The 8,180-nt window shown below is 43.5% G+C and overlaps 1 long non-coding RNA gene across 1 annotated transcript in view; it reads left to right on the forward strand.

Moving 5' to 3' along the window:
• The window catches only part of LOC139794155 (uncharacterized), a 32,109-nt gene extending 27,421 nt beyond the window's left edge, over positions 1–4,688 (forward strand). The window contains exon 3 of the long non-coding RNA XR_011724988.1: positions 4,080–4,688. This is a non-coding gene — a long non-coding RNA (uncharacterized lncRNA). The remainder of the gene's footprint in view (positions 1–4,079) is intronic.
• Positions 4,689–8,180: the final 3,492 nt, after the last annotated feature.

Below are 8,180 nucleotides of genomic sequence, written 5' to 3' on the forward strand. Positions count from 1 at the left end.
AGGTGATTTAGAGATGTCCATTACCAAACCAATATGACATTACACTAGACGTACTGTAGGTTTTAGAAATCATACTTTAGTATTGCAATTATTACCTTTATTTTGAATTCAGTACTTCATCTGATCTTGACAGAAGAAGAAATGACAGAAATTGGTATTTTCTGTACTTCTTCAGGACAGTATTGTACTGAACAACTTGCACTGGAACTGTACAAGTAAAAATTACAGCGAGATTCAGGGTCTCATTTTTCTAGCCTGTCACTAGAGATGACAAAGAATCCTCTATAGACATTGAGTCTAATCCAATTCAAAAGTCCTGTCACCTATGTATTTCCTAAAATTCTAGTTCACAAGGTTTCCCATGGGAATTTCAAGAAAGGGAAGGGGACAAAATGGTGGAAGAAAAATCACTTCTTAACTTCAACCTGTTTCTGTTCCTTCCCTTCCTATCCCTTTTTTAGACTTTGCTACTTCCATTTCTTCTGTGTAGAATTCTAGAAATACTTCCTGTGTCTATCATCCCTTCCTGCATACCTACACTAATAATCAGCTAAATGGAATCTCTCCTGTTGGCTTTTATATATCTGCAGGGGGTACCCTGTCTTCACTCTACACTGCTTCACAAGGTAGGAATGGAAACCAAACACAGAATCCCAGCTATTTAGAATCAGAGAATCAGAGAGTCATAGGGTCTGCTGAGTTGGAAGGGACACATCAGGATCATCAAGTCCACCTCCTGCCCCTGTGTAGGGTATGCTCAGGCTCACACCATGTGCCAGAGAGCATCATCCAAATGCTTCTTGAACTCAGACAGGCTTGGTGCTGTGACCACTTCCCTGGGCAGCCTGTTCCACTGCTCAGCTGCTCCCTTGGTGAAAAACCTTTTCCTAATACCTAACTTAAGATTCCTTTGATTCAGCTTCCTGCCATTTCCCTGAGTCCTGTCTTGAGTCACAGGGATGAAGAAATCAGTGCCAGTCCCATCTCTTCCCCTCCTGAGGTACCCACAGACTGCAATGAGGTCACCCCTCAGCCTCCTTTGCTCCAAACTAAACAATCCAAGTGACCTCAGCTACTCCTCATAAGTCATGCCTTCCAGACCCTTTAGCATCCTTGTTGTTCTCCTTTGGATGCTTCCCAGCAGCTTGATGTCTTTTCTATACTGCAGTGCCCCAAACTGCACACAGTACTTAAGTTACTCTGAAATTTCAACCATTTTCAACCAATCCAGGGTGAAAAAACTCTACCAGCCCTCAAATCTATATACAGTTCCCATCCTGTTTTCATTTCCAACAAGAAAAGGCTTTGGTGGACCTGTCTTTTACACAGCCAAAAATTCAAGCAGTCCTGGCTAGGTGTTTCATTCCCAACCAGTCCATGCTGGATCTGTTGGGTAAAAAATGCCTCACTGAGCCTTTGCATCAAAATCCAGCAAGGATGAGCCAGTCAGTACCTCTCTTCCCAGAGTAAGTCCTCTTTGGATTGCATCCACTAAACATGTTCTCCCCCAGGGCATGTTTGGTGCTGTTTCTCAATGACTTGTGTCCTCAGTTCTTCTTCAGCAGCAGCACTGTCATCCTTACATGGCTTCCAGGGGTTTGCCTGCCACCCTGGGGATAAACTTGGCTCCATTCACCCCTTTCCTTTAAGCTGCAGCCTCCAGTTTGGCAGGATTTTTTTTTTAATGATCCTTCTGCTGGATCTAGTGCTATATTTTACAAGCCACACCGGAACAGCTCCGTAGTTTAAGCTTTACCTTAAATAAAATTTTAAAACTTCTTTTTTATTTGAGAAAAAACCCACCTTTCTCATTTAAGGTAATTCTGTCTGTGTGGCAACTGGTTGAGCTACAGAGCCCTGATAACACCAGGGAATGACTTTCTGCATAAAGTTCCTTCTACTCCTGCTGGGAGCAGGGAGTCAGGCTCTTTGATCCTTATGGGTCCCCTCTAAGCCAAACTATTCTATGATCCAATAGAATATTTTACAAAGAAATCTGGGAAGCAAGGATGTGGGACTCCCTGCAATTTCAGATCACTTTCCAGAAGCAATTTCTCAAGACCCTTGCGTGGCAAGGAGCATGTAAGGCCAGAAAACCAGCATGGCAAGTGAAGGAATGAAGGAGTCAAAGTTAGGGTGGCCAAATGCAGAGTCTTCTGCAAGGAAAAGACATTCAGCAGCTTTTAAAACATACTGATAGGGCTGAGATCAGAAGGTGCATCAAGTTATGATAAGAACGTGCCACTGGCAGGGACCCCTTTGGACAAAATCTGCCCTGTAAGTCTGCCCAAGCATGGATTCATTTTTCTTCCAAAGAAGCAAGCACAATTCCACACCTCCTGAGGTGCTGTGGTACAAGCAAAATATCAGAATCCCATGCAGGGCCAGTCCTGCTTTTTCTTTTCCTCATTTATTTGTGTGTCTAGGACAGGGTAAACACCTACAAATATTTTCCTGCCTGGGACAGGACGGAGGATTGCTGGTTTACAGCAATCATGGAATCATAGAATGGTTCCAGTTAGTAGAGACCTTAAGGATCATCTGGACACCTCCCACTAGACCAGGCTGCTCAAAACACCATCCAGCCTGGCCTTAAACACTTCCAGGGATGAGGCATCCACAGCCACCCTGGGCAACTTGTTCCAGTGTCAATAGCTCACAGACCCTCGACTTTGACTGGTGAAAATTCACCACTGGATACCATGGAACCTCGAGCTTCACTGTGGACAAAAAGCATCTTGCAAAATGAGGTGGCTTGCACTTTCTGAAAGCCTGCCCAAAAACATGCAGCTAGAGCAAGGGAAACAGGGGAGGGTGACATCACTATGACTAATGATTTCAGGACAGTGAGTAATATTAAAAAAAAAAAAAAAAAAAAAAAAGGAGCTTTCGACATTAAACTTCTTTACTGTTAGGTAAATTCTATCATTATTACTATGAGAAATTATACTTGATTTTTTTTTTTGCCCTGAATGCTTATGGGTGTGACAGTGCCAAAGACTTAAAATAGGAAGGGTCAAGCTTGATTTACACGTAAATACTTGCTTGCTGGATGTTTCCTGTTTTCCAGAAGGAAAATCTGGATTGCATATTTAAAGAAGAAGAAAAACAGAAATGTGGCTAAAATCTTATGAGTAACAGGGTTGCTGAAAAAGTGTGTAAAAGTTGCTGATAAACAAAACAAAAAAAATCAAGACAAAACAACCATTATTTTTACATGCTAATCTGTTCCAGTGGGTTGCTTGCAAACCTCAGTAAGTTGCTTGGTGCTTCTCTGGCTGTCAGCCCCTGAGAAATTCCTGTGGCCATTAAGCATCATGGAGCTAAACCCAAAACCAACTGATGGATATTTATTCAAATATTGTAGCTACAACCCCATTACAGAATATTCCCCTTCTAGTGATAGAAACTAAAAGAAAAACTTGAACAGATCTTTCCCTTAGGGTTTGGAGTCCTCCTGCTTGCCAGGGGGGATTTTTATCATTAAAGCTCTTCCCTCTGCCAGTCTTCTTTGTGACAGTGTCCTGCTATGTTAAACACATGATGGCTGAAGACTCCTTCATCTTAATGCCTGTTAACTCTGCTGCACATCACCATACCACATCATCCTCTCTCCTGACCAGCTCTCAATTCAGAAGGTTTTCCTAGAAAGGTTACAAATCCAGCTTTACCATGTTCTCTGCTGCAACATGAAGTCTGCTTTTCCCGCCAGACACATCCAGCAAGCAATAAATTTAGTGGACAATGGTACCAGACCCCTTTCCTCTCCTCCTCTGTCCTTCTGTCCCATCAATGCCACATCTTTACCTCCTGCCTACTTGGCCTCCCAAGTTCAACCTCCCAATATAATCCTCACTATGTCCTCTCCACCTCTCCTGCTCAGAAGTGCCTTTTTCCTACTGATTCACATCAGTCCTGCAAAGCCCTTTCCCTTTCTTTATCCCACCAGCTTTTCCCCATATCTGATTTTTCCCAAACCCTTTTGACACTGACAGGGTTAATGATGGAATGAAACAGATACGAAATGGGAACTTCAAAAGCTCCTAATTCACTGTCTTTTTTCCCCCCATATTTTTCAGGGAAAAAACTGCGAGCACAATTTCAAGGACTGAATGTGGCTGAAATTGCACTGGAGGGGACAATCTGTTCCAGCCCAGAAGGCAGTGAGAAGAGAGTCCAAGCAAAAGCAAAAACAAACTGCCTATCTTCAATTGTAAAATGGAAGAACAATAGGATTAATTATCTTCCACTTTGGATGTAATGGTTTGCCAAACCTGTCCTGACTGCTGTATTACCAGCAGAACCAGCAGACATGTTAAGATGTATGCACAGTGAGACAGGAAAAAAAAAGACCAGCAAAAAGGATGCGGGGGCTGATGGAAGAAAGATTTAAAAGGATAAATATGCATAGGACTGGGCTTAAAAACATTTGCAAAAGAAAAGAGAGGCAGCAATTTTCTTAGCAATATTTGAAGGGCCTGAACTCCAAGAGGAGCTACCTCCTTCTGCAGAAAGGATGCAATTAGGAACAGTGGATGAAATCTCAAGGTGAAATTAAACTGCCCAGTGTGGAAGGGAAAAAATCCCCAAAAATAAAAGTCTTTACAAAGGCAGATATTCTAGGAAGTGAGTGACCCATTGTTTGGGGTGTGGACAACTGGACTGATTCAACAGAAGAACACTGCTTGCAGAAAGCAGTCCTGCACTGCCAGGAACACACAGTAGATAACCTAATGGCTTTTTCCATCTGTTGACTCCATGTTCTGGATTAAATGTGCACAAACCCAAGATTTATATGAGTTTATTGAAACAGTTTAAGATTGCTTCTTTCCACAGGCTGGCATCATTTTGCTTTCCTCTGCTGCCAGCACAAGCACCACTTCAATTATTAATGAAGGAGTGGGGTTTTTTAAAGCTTTTCTTATTGCAATATGTTAAATCTGTCTTGGAGTTGTACTACTGCGTAATTAAGTTTCATGCGCTCGAGCTGGAGCCACAAATAAGGTGGATGCTGTAGTAGCAGTGTAATGATGGGATTTTTTCTCCAGCTGATGAAACACTTAAGACCTTTTCACATTTTCAAATTTTGAATCTAATAGCTTATTCTTGGTCTTTACTAGGGAGCATTTGTGAGACAGAGTCACGGGGTGCAAACACTGGGCTGCTTATCTCATAAAAGTCAGTGGCTACCCAGTGCATGTGAATCCAGACCGGTGTCTCATCCCAGAAGCTGCAGGGGGAGTTGGGGAGGACACAAAACACAGAAAGCAGACTTCAGGAGGTTATTTGCTAACTGGTTTGGACATTAAAGAACTAATTGTTCTTACTTGCCATCACACACGGACACTGGAGACATGACAGAGGTTTGGAACAAGGTATTTAAAGATCTAAACAGCAGCAGCAGAATGGGGAAGTGGGGAGCCCCTTCTCAAACAGCTGCAGACAAGGGGGATGCACTTCACATTTGTATTTTCTTAGAGCTCAGGGCCCCCTGGGATGGCTTTCCTAAAGCGATATGCTGTGATCTAGTTTCTACTTCTTGCTATAAAAATGTATTTTCTATAATATCGACAGTGAGGTGGGTAGCACTCATTTGTTCATTCTGGAAAACTACCTACAAGTCCCAGTAAGTATTGTGTCCCCACACCAGAAAGTATTTTGCAGACTGCAGCCTGTAAAAATAAGCCTGGATCACTTCTTTCAGTACTTAGAGGCACTGAGATCATTCATATATTTTGCTGCAGGAACTTTTGCCCCATATTCTCCAGCTTACGTTTTTGTGGGAGCCTGATTCTCCGTGCAGTTTCCATGGGAGGGGACACTGTTGGTTTCAGAGAATTCACTGTTAGAAAAAAGAACTTCTTGCTTTTACGACATCTTCCTTTATTTGTCTTGGATCCTGCTGTTTTCTTTGTTCACCTATCACCAGCACAGGATAGTTTAAACCAGATGCACCATTTCAGCAGCCTGGTATTTAAGCACATATTTACAGGAAAAAGGCATTTGCCTGGCAGCCCTTGACTCAGGACTCTGACCCTGCCAGGCTAACAGGGCCCAGGGGTTTTGGCCATTAGAAAACAATACAAAACTCATCTCCTCTCAGGAATTTGAGTGAATGTCTGATTTACTTTCAGAGGCAAACTTCTGGCTTGAATCTTGCATTTTAATGCCACACATTACATTAAACACGACACACAGTGCATCGAAGAAGCCATCTGGGGAAATGCTTGCAGCTCTCCTGTGAAATTTATTGATTCCATAGCATGTGCCAGGTATGCCTTCTAGCCTTGAAATTTGCCAGCACCACAAAAGAGTTTGATTTCTGTTGACCTCCCAGTGTGTTTCCTGGGGACAAGGTGTAAAGCAAAAATGTCAGAAATTATCTCTTTATAGGAGAATTATCTCTCCAAAGTCAACATGCTGGAGCCACTTATGTTCTTTTCGCTTCCAAACTACCCTGCATGAAATTCCTGACTATAATAAACAATACATTGCTGGTAAGTGAGTTGTGTTCATGGTAAATCTTCCCACAAGGCAATCAGAAAAGATGTAATTTTCTCACTGCCCTATCTCCCATGAACTGTGTAATCCAAAACCTCCCTATAAATAAAACCAGACACAAATAAACACTTAAGCCTCTAACCTCTGCCAAGCACTCCATGGTAGGACACCAAATAGCACCATGAGCCTGCCTCTGCAAGCAAAGGATCACAAAGCTCTGTTCATAGCTTGATATAATCAAAGAATGGTTTGGGTTGGAAGAGACCTTAAAGATCATCTAGTTCCAGACATCCTGCTATGGGCAGGGACAATTCCTGCTAAACCAGGTTGCTCAGAGCCCCATCCAACCTGGCCTTGAACACTCCAAGGGAGGGAGCAACCACAGCTTCCTTGGGCAACCTGTGCCAGTGTCTCACCACCCTCACAGTAAAGAATTTCTTCCAAACAGCCAGATAAGCTCTTTCCCTCCCATCACCTGGAAACATGCTGGAGTGAACAGAAGATTTTCTATTTACATCGATTTGCCAGTGGTTTGAAATATATTGTACTCCCCTGCCAAGCATTCCATTTCTTAGTCCAAACAGGGGCATGGGTCTAAGTTACTTGGCATTTTTTTTCCTTGTAAAGCATGTCTGACAAACACATGGAGATAAAGCAGTCTAAGAAATACTGAAGGATTAAAAGGGCATTAAAATAAAGACTTGACAGTGTGCGAAAGCCACAAAAGGATTGAAACTTTAGAAAGAGCCTTCCAGGACCCTGAAGACCCTTTTGGACAGAGATTTTTTTTCACTTTGCAAGTTTTTGTGTTTGAAGTAACAAACTTCAAACCATGGATGTGGGAAAGGGTCATTCTTAGGCTTACAAAGCAATCTATGTGGCCACAGGAGATGGAAAGGTTTTTTCCTCACTTCTTACAAAGCTGCCTACCATAACTGAGAGAGAAATCTTCCCTCCCCATCAAACTTTAAATCCTTCTCCATCCCCCCATAGACCCCTCACTTTCTATCCTGCAGGTCCTGCCATTTTGCAGCAGCCCCTGCTTCCTGGTGTCTCTCATCCTCATCACCCTGAACATCTGCTTTCACACCTGCATTGAAGATTCCCTCCTTCTTGCCACCACCTCTGCTCACCGTGTGAGAGCTGTGGTACTGGGCCCAGTTAGTGACTACAGAGCTGGAGCTGTCATCTCCCTGTGTCTGCCAGCACATCCCAGGGAATGCCACCAACCCAGAGGGATCTCCTGGATGCCTCCCACCCATCCCATGAGCAGCCCTGCATCTTCCCTGCCCCTGATGCAGTAGCACTGGAAATCTTCATGATCATAGAACCATAGAATCATGGAATGTCTAGGGTTGGAAGGGATCTTAAAGATCATCTAGTTTCCACCTCCCTGCATGGGCAGGGGCATCTCCCAGCAAACCAGGCTGCTCCAAGCCCCATCCAACCTGGCCTTGAACACTTCCAGGGAGGGAGCAGCCACAACTTCCTTGGGCAACCCGTTCCAGCAGCTCACCACCCTCACAGGAAATTATGTCTTTCCTTGATGATATCTCACCAGGACACACACAGGATAACTGCCAAAGGCTACGTGATATTCCAGCAGCTGCCCCCATGAGGGATATGGATGCTGTGGGAAGTTCTACAATCTGCCCAAGTCCTAGGACTCTTTTATGCAC

Source organism: Heliangelus exortis, chromosome 1, assembly GCF_036169615.1.
Source record: "Heliangelus exortis chromosome 1, bHelExo1.hap1, whole genome shotgun sequence".
Classification (NCBI taxonomy): domain Eukaryota; kingdom Metazoa; phylum Chordata; class Aves; order Apodiformes; family Trochilidae; genus Heliangelus; species Heliangelus exortis.